Here is a 12526-nt window from a genome sequence, read left to right on the forward strand (position 1 = left end):
TTTGGATTGATAACCCCTTGTACTACAAGACAGGGGATTGATAACCTCTACAAAGAGCCTTAAACTCTTAGTTATCAATTGGCGCCGTTGCCAACTTGTGGGAGCATTAGTCTCTTATTTGTTCTTAAGATCAAGACTTTACTTTCTTTTGTTTTACTAACTCTTTTGCAAGTTCTTGCTTTGATTTCAGGTGCTTGAAAACCAGGTCTCGCAGCACAGAACCGCCTTTACCCTACGACAATAACATCAACAGTATTGAGAGGCGAGCTCGCGAGAGAGAACGACACTTTGAAAGGCTTGGAATGGCAGAACAGCAAAGGATAGAGTAGCAGGCTCAAGATGCCGAGCACCAGCTCAGGCAGGAAGAAATGAACAACAAGCCTACGTTAACCAACAACAGGCACAAAGAAATGAAAGGCTTGCTCAGCAGAATCAACAACAAGTGAATAGAAACGAGCAACAAGCCCATCATGTTCATCCGCCACCGCCACCAGCTCAGAGACAACCTCCTCCGGTCTTTGTTGGTGAACAGGACCAAGCTAACGCGCACCAATATAGAGCCGGGATTCAGGCACCCCCTGTGAAAAATAACAACTTTGAAGTTAAAGCTTCCCTGCTCAATATGGTGCAGAACACCAAGTTTCACGGTCTACCCGGAGAGGACCCTCTCGAGCATCTAGATCAGTTTGATCGAGTTTGCGACTTCAAAAAGATTAATGACATGTCAGAGGATAGCTTTAAGCTACGCCTATTCCCATTAAGCCTCGGTGATAAAGCTCACCAGTGGGAAAAGAACCTCCCGAGGGGTTCTATACAAACATGGGAACAGTGTAAACTGGCGTTCTTATCTAAGTTCTTTCTCCACATCACGGACGGCCAAGCTAAGGAATCAGATCTAAAGTTTCACACAACACAATAACGAGAGCTTTAGTGAAGCTTGGGAACGGTTTCGGAGCTATACAAACCAATGCCCACACCACGGCTTCTCGGAGGCATCCCTCTTGAGTACTCTATACCGAGGTGCATTCCCCAAGATCAGAAACCAACTCGATACAGCTTCAAATGGAAATTTTCTTGAAAAAGAGATCAATGCGGGAATGGAACTAGTGGAGAACCTCGCCATGTCTAATGACACGTATGGAGAAGACTTTGACAGAGCAAACCATTCTGAAGGATCTAGTGAAGAACAGCGTATGAAGAAAGATATAATAGAGCTACAAAGCAAGCTTGACAAAGTTCTCATGGCTACACAAAAGCCAATACACTTTGTAGGCGAGTTTGACGAGCAAGGGCCGAGTTTTGATAATGTCAATGAAGATGGTCTAACTCAAGAGGAGCTGAACTACATCGGGAATCAGCAGAGGTATCAGCGGTTTAACAACTTCAGCAATAACCCAAACCTCTCTTACCGAAACCCAAATGTAGCTAACCCTCAAGACCAAGTGTACCCTGCTCACCACCAACAACAAAGCTATGCTCCAAAAGCTCCATTTCAGAACAACTTTCAGCCCAAGCAACAATTCAGTGGGCAGCAACAGAGTTACAATCAACAGAATCAAGCGGCTCAGGGCAACACCTTCAACAGCCAACCGCAGCAACACAAGTTTCCACCAGGGTTCAATCCGCAGCCGATGGGTAATCAGCAACAGAACCAGGGAACGGGTCAGAATCAGATGGGAAATGACGTCTGTGGGATTCTACAGTAGCTGTTACAGGGTCAGCAGAGGGTTGAAAGCCAGCACGCAACAATGCAACAACATATCAGAGAGCTTAAGCAGAACCAAGCCTCTACATCATCGAGAGGACCGGCTTTACCAGGTAAGCCGGAGCCAAATCCCAAGGAGTATGTAAAGAATTACAAACTCCAGAACCTAAGACAAAGCTCATTGAGGCCAATGAGCAACTCGAGGGGGAGGCAGCCTCAGATGATGCGCAACAAGAAGAGGTTTTACAGAAGGAACCGATCAAAGACAAAGGAAAAGAGGTGGAGAAGACACCTGAGCTTGAAAAGCCCTACATTCCACCACCACCTTACCAGCCCAAGATACCATTTCCAGGGCGTTTCAAAAAGAAAATCTTAGACAAAGCCAAGGCGGTCTTTGAGAAACACTTGGAGAACACGCAACTGACTTTACCAATCATAGACGCTTTCTTAGCTATACCACAGCTTGGAAAGTTTCTAAAGGGTGCGATTCTCAACAAGACAAAGGAGCTCCAGGGTATGGTAATATTAAGCCACGAGTGCAGTGCTATAATACAAAGAAGATCTATACCGAGAAAGCTATCCGATCCAGGCAGTTTTACTTTTCCGTGTGCCTTAGGTCACTTGAAGTTCTCAAATTGCTTATGTGATCTAGGAGCTTCTGTAAGCTTAATGCCTTACACGGTGGCCAAGAGATTGGGATTCAAAAGCTACAAGCCGGCCAAGATCTCCTTTGTATTAGCTGATAGATCAATCAGACTACCGGTGGGCTTACTTGAGGATCTCCCTTTAAGGATTGGTGAAATAGAGATTCCCACGGATTTCATAGTTCTTGAGATGGACGAGGAACCATTAGACCCCATTATCTTGGGCCGACCATTCTTAGCGACCGCAGGAGCCATCATAGACGTGAGAGGGGGTATGATTGAATTACACATCGGTTCCGAGACTATGAAGTTCAACGTGAAGGAGATGATGAAGAAACCGACCATTGGAGGTCAGGTTTTCTATGTGGAAGCTATGGAGGAGCTAGCTGATGAGCTCCTGGAGGAGTTGAACGCAGAAGACCCGTTACAAGTGGTCTTGACACGGGAACAAAGCGAGCACGGGTACTTGAACGAGGAAAGCGTGGTATACATGCGTCTCTTGGACCAACCGAAGGAACTTGGAGCTGAGACGAGGTTTCAGGAGCTCAGGAAGAGTGGCATCAACATTTTAGACATCGGGGAGTCCAAGAGTGTTGAGGAGACACCTCGGGATATCATGGCCGTGACAGCTTGTGCCGAGGTCGATGGTAAACCGCGCGAGAAGGAAAAGGTCGAGGAAGCTGTTCTGGGCCAATGCAGCTTTGATGCCGATTGGAATGAGGCTGATGCACCCCATGTTGAGCTCAAGCCTCTACCAACAGGGCTCAGGTAAGCATTCTTGGGTCTAAAATCCACATATCCCGTGATCATCAATGATAGTTTGCTTGAACATGAAGAGAATGCATTGCTTAGTGAGATAAGAAAGTTCAGGAGAGCCATAGGATATTCTTTGGCTGATATTAGAGGGATCTCTCCTGACATATGCACCCACAGGATACACCTAGAGGATCAAGCTATGTCCTCTATTGAGCATCAACGACGTCTTAACCCGAACCTTAAGGAGGTGGTTAAGAAGGAGATACTCAAACTACTTGAGGCAGGGATAATTTACCCAATCTCTGATTCACGGTGGGTATCTCCTGTTCACGTTGTGCCCAAGAAAGGTGGGATCACGGTGGTTAAAAATGATAAGGATGAGCTTATAGCCCAAAGAACCATAACCGGTCATCGTATGTGCATAGACTATAGGAAATTGAATTCTGCTTCTAGAAAATATCATTTTCCTTTACCATTCATTGATCAAATGCTTGAACGGCTAGCTAATCATCCTTATTTTTGTTTTCTTGATGGGTACTCAGGTTTCTTTCAGATCCCTATAGATCCCCGAGATCAAGAGAAAACAACATTTACTTGCCCTTATGGAACTTATGCTTATAGGAGAATGCCTTTCGGCCTTTGTAATGCACCGGCCACTTTTCAAAGATGCATGATGCATATTTTCTCTGATCTAATTGAAGAGAAAGTGGAGGTGTTTATGGATGATTTCTCCGTATACGGCTCCTCTTTCTCTGTATACGGCTCCTCTTTCTCCGATTGTCTTGCTAATCTATCTCAGGTTCTAAAGCTATGTGAGGAGCATAGGCTTGTCTTGAACTGGGAGAAATGCCATTTCATGGTCCAAGAAGGGATTGTCTTGGGACACAAGGTATCAGAGAAGGGCATAGAGGTGGACAAGGCTAAGATCAAGGTTATGGTGAACCTACAAGCCCCGAACTCAGTAAAAGGAATAAGAAGCTTCCTTGGCCACGCAGGGTTCTATAGAAGATTCATTAAAGATTTCTCCAAGATAGCTCGACCCTTGACGAGGCTCTTGTGCAAAGAAGTGGAGTTTATCTTTGATGAAGAGTGTGAGGAAGCGTTTAAGAGAATCAAGGAAGCTTTGATCAGTGCACCGATAGTACAAGCCCCCGATTGGTCTTTACCATTCGAAGTGATGACCGATGCATCTGACAATGCCGTAGGGGCTGTCTTGGGGCAAAAGAAAGACAAGAAGCTTCACGTGATCTATTACGCAAGCCGCACCTTGGATTCAGCTCAAGAAAAGTATGCCACCACCGAGAAAGAAATGCTTGCCATTGTGTTTGCATTTGATAAATTCAGGAGTTATCTTGTGGGATCAAAGGTCACGGTCTATACAGATCACGCGGCTTTGAGGTATCTGATGTCTAAGAAGGACGCTAAGCCGAGGCTTCTAAGATGGGTTTTGTTACTTCAAGAGTTCGATATGGAGGTGCTTGATAAAAAAGGTATTGAGAATGGGGCCGCCGACCATCTCTCAAGGCTGAGGATTGATGAACAAGTCCCCATAGATGATGCTTTACCCGAGGAACATCTCATGCTGGTCCGGTCTTACTTAGAAGTGGAGGAAGCCAACACGATCAAAGAGAGAAGCCTCCCATGGTTCGCAGATCTGGTGAACTACTTGTCATGCGGTTTAGAGCCACCTGATCTTGATACTTATCAGAGGAAGAAGTTTTTTAGAGATGTGATGAGATACCATTGGGATGAGCCGTATCTTTACGTGCTTAACAAGGACCATCTTTATAGACGATACTTGGCCGAGGAGGAGATCTATCCGGTACTACAAGAATGCCACGGTTCATCGTATGGTGGTCACTTAGGTGCATTCAAGACGGTCGCCAAAAGTTACATGAAAAGAGTCTTGGAACTACAAATACTAGAAAAACATAATAAAAGTACTTGAAAGCAATTAAAAACATAGAAAAAGTTTTTTAAAACGATCCATAAAAGTGGTCTAAATACGGTGTTATCAAAAGCCATACTCAGACGTATATCAACTCAACAAGGAATCTCCACAAGTTCTTCTCTCTCTCAACTCTTTTACATTCATTAAGCTTTATCAGGTGAATCAAATGATGCAATGTTCAAACAAGCTGGCTTGGCTAGGGAGAGGCTATGAGATAAAAATGATATCATCAGTGTTCCAGCGGGTTCAATGCAGCAAATGGATCTCTCTATGAATGACCAGACTTTGGAAGAATGCTAAAGGTAAAAGGCAGCCGATGCATACGAGGGCAGAAACTCATCCCACCCCACACTCTACTCGAAGTTTCCTCACTTGCTCACACTCTCAAGAACCTCTCTTGTCAATCTCATCATAGCCTAGCTAGGGGGTTCCACTTCTTTTTCTCAAGCATAAGTCTCGGAGCTCACACTTCACTAGCTCTTTTCCACTTTCTTTTCACAATTTCTAGCCTCTTTCTCTTTCTTTACAAAACGTTTCAGCGCTTTGGCTTCTTTTCATTTCTCTTTCCATTTGGAGGCTAGATTTTCTTTTTCACAACACAAGAGCTCAATTTCACAACTAAAAAACTCCAAGACAGAATCCTTTTCTTTCATTCCCCTAGCTATTTCCTCTCTCTCTTTTCCACTCATCTCACCTTTTTCCACTCATCAATATGTCTTTTCCTCACACTCATTCCTCGCCAATACTCTCGGTTCCTTGATATTCGAACATAGCACTCAATGAGACCTGCTCTTGTCTCCCTAAACCTAACACTTTCTGCTAAGTTTGTTCCAAGGTGGCCTTTCAATTCACACACAAAAATTGGCTTGAAAGAACAATAAGTTCAAGGTGAGGGAACTGATCCATGATGCGGATTCAGCTACTTGAGCTAAGGAAAGAGGGTGGTAAAACAATGATTCCAGCTCAAGTATGTATGTCGGTATCCACAAGCTTATTCAAACAATGCACCAAAAGATATTTTCAAATCAAGTTTAAGGTTCTCACTTAGTGAGAGTTGAGTTCAATTCAAACTTTTTTGTAAGATTCAAATCGTTTTCAGACTTTGCAAGCACATAATAAGTTTCACAAGCATATTTAGTTCAAGTTCTCAAGGTGATGTACTCTCTAGGAAAAAAACCTATCATTACTCCGTGCATTGATGCAATCCTACATGATGCAACTAGACTTGATCCTAAAATGTGAAATGCAATCTAGAATGAGCATTTTTTTTGTGTGCATTTTTTCTGATTTTTCATATGCACTAAGCTACATGAGACTCAAAATACAAAAAGTCAAATAAGAACAAAGAAAACATGATCAGAAAACACAAAGCTCCTCCCCCACACATAAATAAGACAGTCCCTTGTGTTATAAAAGCGTGTGAGAGAAGTAAAAAGAGAACTAGACAAATGCAAGATGATATAAACATATGCATATTTACAAAGGGTTGAAGTCGATACCTCAGTCGCTGAGGTCTGATCCCAAGTAGTACGTGGGATTCGATGTTGAACATGAGGGTGTGGACTGTCGTGGTGGGCTGCTCTCTGAGGGTTCAGGTAGGAGTGCCGTGGCCAGATCGATCCAGTCCTCCTTGCCTGGTAGGAACTCAGGGTTCCTCGCATTCGAGCTTTCTCCAACCTCCTCTTGTGTAACCGGTGCTGTTGAGGTTGCCGAGTTCTTATCCGGTGAAGATGGTGCGGTGAGCTGCTTGACCTTCTTCTTTATCTGCCTCACACAATCCACCAACGCATGAATGGTCAAGGCGGTTCCTTGCTCGTTTGGAGGCTTGCTGGAAGCGGCTCGTTCTTCTTTAGTACACTTGCGCAATGGTGGATCAAAGAGAGGGTTGTACAACTGATCTTTGAGCACGTAGAAGGAGACATTGCGTTGCTCATGTAACATGGTGAGGGATCTGTTGGGCAGAAGAACTTTGGTACCATCTCTGTGCATCAAAGTGAAGTTGTAGACCCATTTGTTCCCTGCCTTGCCTCCGAAGAAAGCACTCTTGCTTAGGTATTGCTCATCAAAGAGGCCAGGTTTTGATGTGGAATCAGGGTATACAAACCCTTTGGCTCTCACCACCCAACCGTTCTGGAGCCTCCTTGTGCCCTTCTTCTTTCGATCACACCACACGTTGTGACGGTAAGTGAGCATTTGAATTGCAAAGAATGCACCTAGAGAGGGTACATGTAACAGTCCTTGGAACTCTTTCTTGTTCTTCATACGAGTGATGAGTGGTTTCAAGCCAAGGCCTAGCATCTCAAGCTCAGTTGTATGAATAGCTCCCAGATTGTAGGTCGAGAAGAACATGCAGGCCAAGACTCGGTTAGCGTATCTGATCGCAGGGTTTCTGATGCAACTTGTCTTGCTCTTGCCTCCCAAATATGGTCCAAAAGCGATGGTTTCCCATAGAGCAGCCAACTCTTCTTTCGGGTAAACAAATTTCTCCAAGGAGCTTTCATTCTACACAAAGCCAAAGATCTCATCTAGCTCCTTGAAACTGACTTTGTAGCTAACCCCGTCCATTTCAAACTCTATGTGACTGAATCCTTTCCCATGTAAGCGCTTGGTATCTCTCTTGGGGTATATGAATACCTCTAGAGTGGCCAGGAACTGCTGTGTAATCCCTTCATAAGCAACATCACTCATCTCAAAGAACAAAGCCAAGCCTATGTTTTGAAAGATGAGGGTAACATCATCGAGTATCTCAAGCTTCCTCAACAACTCCATATCAGGGAACCGACCTTGAGCCACTGATAGATAAGAGTTTTATAGGACTCAGGGCTATCAATCCCCTTTGTCGAAGTAGCACAAAGAGGTATCAATCCAGACAAGTCAACGAGACACTAGACTATGATGTTTGTTCATTTAAGTCAAGACAAAAGGTGAAGGTTTTGAACTAAGCTAAGTAACAAACGATTAAGCATGAAAGGTAAAGCAAATGATTAGATCTAAACAGAGACAGGATGCAAATAATAACTGAACGATTCAGATGATGATAATATGTAATAAAGCAAGGAACTTTAGACGAGATACTTGACTCGGATGCTTCCAAGTTCAACTAGTTGGTTAATGTATCAAAACATCAAGCAGTTTCATTTAACTTTGAACTCAAGGCATGTTAATCTTCTCATGAAAGTATTAAGCATCTAAACTGATCCTCCTTCATACCAAAAATGTCTTTTGAGAAGCATCGAATCAATCAGCAATAAGAATCAGTTCAAAAATGTCATTTAAGAGAACGAACTATCACTCTCATGATGAAAGACTCTTAAACCCATAACCGAGTGGTTCAGACATTTCTACGAACACTTTTGATGCGAGATATGTCTCAGATCTGAACCTCAAGTGATGTGCTTGGATCCAGCCTAGAGATCTCGTCGGTTAAAGAATGAAACATGCAAGACTAGACACCTAAACCCACTAATCTACCTTGAAAGCACCCTAATCTACTCGTCTAAAGCCGCTTAAACGACTACTCACTAATCATAACGAGCTCACTAAGTCCTTTGCAAGACGTGTAGCTGGTCATGATGAGGAGTTTAATGTTAGATGATCAAAGAAATAAAGAAAGAACAAGATTTCTCATGCAAAAGCGAGATATCGGATTAGAATCATCCAGTTTCACCAAAGAGGCAAGTTCTTGAAGCTAAAAACAGATAAGAGATAAGATGATTAGGTTTTTAGTCTCAAAATGTATATATAGCAAAGGTAAAGTGTCGCGGGTCAGCCCGGAACAAACCGGGTACTGAACCGCGTTCTTGGGCTGATGGGTGAGTGCCACGGTGTGTCGGAGAGTGAAGCCGATGTCTTCATGTCGAGGAGCGCACGTGAGTCCAGATCCAAATGAAGATCTCGTGAAGAACACGGCAAGAACATGCATGAACCCTAGTCTTTGATCCATCTTCACGTGTGTGTTTTTGAGCAGCTTTGTTCTTGATTCTGGGCTTGTGACAATGGACCTCGGGATAAAATGCCGAGGCGCTTGGACGTCGAGGGGTTCGGGAGAATAGGGTCCAGCATGCACGCCGAGGTCGCTACACCGAGGTGCATGTTCAACACTTAGTCGTTTCCAGCTCCTTTCTTACGTGTGCATGCCTTGATCCCAACGTGCCGAGGTATCTATACGAGGCCTAGCTCAGGATACTTCCAAAATATGAGCCTTGACTTGGCTGATGTCGAGGTAATGATGCCGAGCCCTGAAGAAACACTTAGCGCGTATCGCAACATATTTGGGCCCGTATCGACCATGTCGCCTTCCGGCGGCAGTAACTTTCGACCCACGACTCCGAATGCTCTGAGACCAGTTTCATAGTCAAGGTGACTCAATAAACTCGAACTTTGGTGAAGAAACCGTCGGAGCTTGGGAAGTGGAAGGCTTCCTGGATTTCACATCTTTGAACTGCATTGGAATCACCGGGAAATAAGCTGTTTGGACCGGTGTGAACTCCGGAGACTTTATCTTTCAAACCACTCGTCCGAATTTAGCGATCCCAACCGTTCTGAAAAGGTCTTTCAAAGCTCTCAAACTTTGATGAAGACCGGGCAAGCTGGTTCGGTCCGGAAAGGTTCCGTCCGCCGTGATCTTTGTACTCCACCGTTCGGTTCTCGGATGCGCGTAATGTTGGTGCATCTTCCGGAAGCTGTATCTTTCTCCCCACTGGTCCGAATTGGATGATTCCAACTGTTCTGGGATCTTTGTTTGATTATCTCCAACTTTGCTGAAGACCCCGCCAACTGGTTCGGACCGGATGGTTCCCCGGATTGCTGATCTTTGAAACGCACGGACAAGGACAAATTTTGGTCGAGAAAAGCTTCCCGCGGTAAGGAAAATGGCCGAGGGCTGTGTACCGCGGTAAGCTTTTTGGTCGTAAAAATTCCTTCGCCTCGGCCAAAAACTCAACCCGCGGTATTTACACCTGATCTTCGACCCAGGCTGACTTTGGTCGATCGGTACGGACTTTGGTCGGTGCTGAGCGATCGGTAAGCTTTTTGGTCGAGGTTGAACGATCGGTAAGGATTTTGGCCGAGGTTTCTTGCCGTCCGGTAAGCGATTTGGCCGAGAAATTCCTCCAAGCGGTTTTCACCATTTTTGACCCTTTTCTTCACCGTCTTCTTCTCTGCTCCTCTTCTTAGGCTCCAAATGACTCCCCAAGCACCTGATAAAGACTTCAAAACATGCAAAACTCTTTGGGACCTAATGCAAGCCCTAAATCCTATTTTCATGCCTAAAGACTCAATTTACATGGGGAAAACACATAATGAGGACTCTAAAATGCACTCTAAATGATGTAAAATATAGACATATCAACTCCCCCACACTTGTCCTTTGCTTGTCCTCAAGCGAAGAGAACAAATGGGAAGAAGAGGTTGTAATGCAGATGGAGCTCATATTTCCTTTTTAGAAAGAAGTGATCACAAGGAGAACTCGGATTCATGCTCAAATATGCAACGTAAAGCCATACTCAGATATTCTATAATTAAAGCACAGAATCTCCACAAGTCATTATCACATTCAACTCTTTCACATTCATTAAGCTCGTAACCGGTGAATCAAATGATGCAATGTTCAAATAGGCTGGCTTGGCTAGGGTAAGGTCATGAGATAAAAATGATCTCATCAATATTCAAGCGGGTGTAATGCAACAATGGAATCACTCAATGAACGACCAAACTTTGGCAGAATGCTAAAGGTAAAAAGCAACCGATGCATACAAGGGCAAGACTCATCACACCCCACACTCCACTCAAAGCTTTTCTTACTTGCTCACCCTCTCAAGATCCTCACTCTCTCAATCGCTTTCTTTTTCACTAGGGGACTCACTTTTGTTTTGATTTTCAAGCCTTTGGTGTTTACTTATTCAAACAGCTCTTTTCTTTTCTTTCTAGAACACTTGAGCCTTTTTGTCTTCTTTTCATTTCAAAGACTATACTTTTCTTTTTAGAACAACAGAGCTCTTCTTTTCAAATTCAAGACTCGATTCTTTTTCTTTCATTCCCCTAGCTATCTCCATTCTCTCTTTTCTCTCAGCTCACCTTTTTCCACTCACCAATAGATCTTTTCCCCCACACTTATTTCTTGCCAATACTCTCAGTTCCTTGATGTTGGAACGTAGCACTCAATGAGACATGCCCTTGTCGCTCTAAACCTAACACTTTCTGCTAAGTTCGGTCCAAGGTGGCCTTACAATTCACACACAAACATTGGCTCGAAAAGAAAGTTGGGTTCAAGGTGAGGGAACTGATCCATGATGCGGATTCAGCTACTTGAGCAAGGGAAAAGAGGGTGGTAAAAACAATGATTCTAGCTCAAGTATGTATATCGGTATCCACAAGCCAATTCAAGCAATGCATCAAAAGATATTTATAATTCAAGTTCAGGGTTATCACTTAGTTAGAGTTGAGTGTAATTTAGACTTGCTTCTCAGATTCACATCGTTTCAAGCTTTACAAGCACAGAATGAGTTTCACAAGCATATTTAGTTCAAGTTCTCGAGTGATTTACTCTCTAGGAAAAAATCTATCATTGCTCCTTGCACTGATGCAATCCTACATGATGCAACTTAGACTCGATCTTAAAATGCGAGATGCAACTAGAATGATGCGGTTTTACCATATGTACAAAGCTAGATGAGACTCAAGAATGCAAAAGTCAAATAAGAACAAAGAAAACAAGATCAGAAAACACAAAGCTCCTCCCCCACACTTAAACAACACAGTCCCGTGTGTTATAGAAGCGTGTGAGAGAAGTAAAAAGACGAACTAAACGAATGCAGAATGATATACACAAGATGCATATGTACAGGGTTTGAAGTCGATACCTTAGTCGGAGAGGTCTGATCCCAAGTAGTACGAGGGATTTGATGTTGAGCAGGAGGGTGTGGACTGACGTGGCGGGCTGCTATCCGAGGGTTCAGGTAAGAATGCCAAGGCAGGGTTGATCCAATCCTCTTTGCCTGGTGGAAACTCCGGGTTCCTTGCGTTTGAGCTTTCCCCAACCTCCTCCTGTGTAACTGGTGCGGTTGAGGTCCCCGAGTTCATGTCCGGAGAAGATGGCCGTGTCAGCTGCTTGACCTTCTTCTTCAGGTGCCTTACACAGTCCACCAACGCATGAATGGTCTTGTCTTGCCACTTACACCACTTTTGGAGAGTGTTCACTCGCAAATACAGCTTCTTGGTGTGGTATTCAGGCTCACCCCACACGTATGGATCAAAATGATATCGGCCTGCTCCCATCCTTCTCTCAGGGTGCCGTTCTTCTTCATTCTCACATCCGGCCGGTCATCTGCAAGACAGATCCTCAAAGAAACCGTTAGAATCAAGTACAACGACAAGCACAGGTTTCTGAAGATAGCAAAGACAGAGCTTTTCTCTAACAAGATCATAGTTATAGCTTTGTCATACATCAAAGAGAGAAGTAAGAACAAGCCA

The 12526-nt window shown here is 44.0% G+C and overlaps 1 non-coding gene across 1 annotated transcript; it reads right to left on the bottom strand.

Moving 5' to 3' along the window:
- Window positions 1-878: 878 nt before the first annotated feature.
- LOC112084755 lies at window positions 879-985 on the bottom strand. The gene has a single exon (XR_002898416.1). It is a non-coding gene; the product is annotated as a small nucleolar RNA R71 (small nucleolar RNA).
- Window positions 986-12526: the final 11541 nt, after the last annotated feature.

The sequence above is a fragment of the Eutrema salsugineum genome, unplaced genomic scaffold (assembly GCF_000478725.1).
Source record: "Eutrema salsugineum unplaced genomic scaffold, Eutsalg1_0 scaffold_4, whole genome shotgun sequence".
NCBI lineage: Eukaryota > Viridiplantae > Streptophyta > Magnoliopsida > Brassicales > Brassicaceae > Eutrema > Eutrema salsugineum.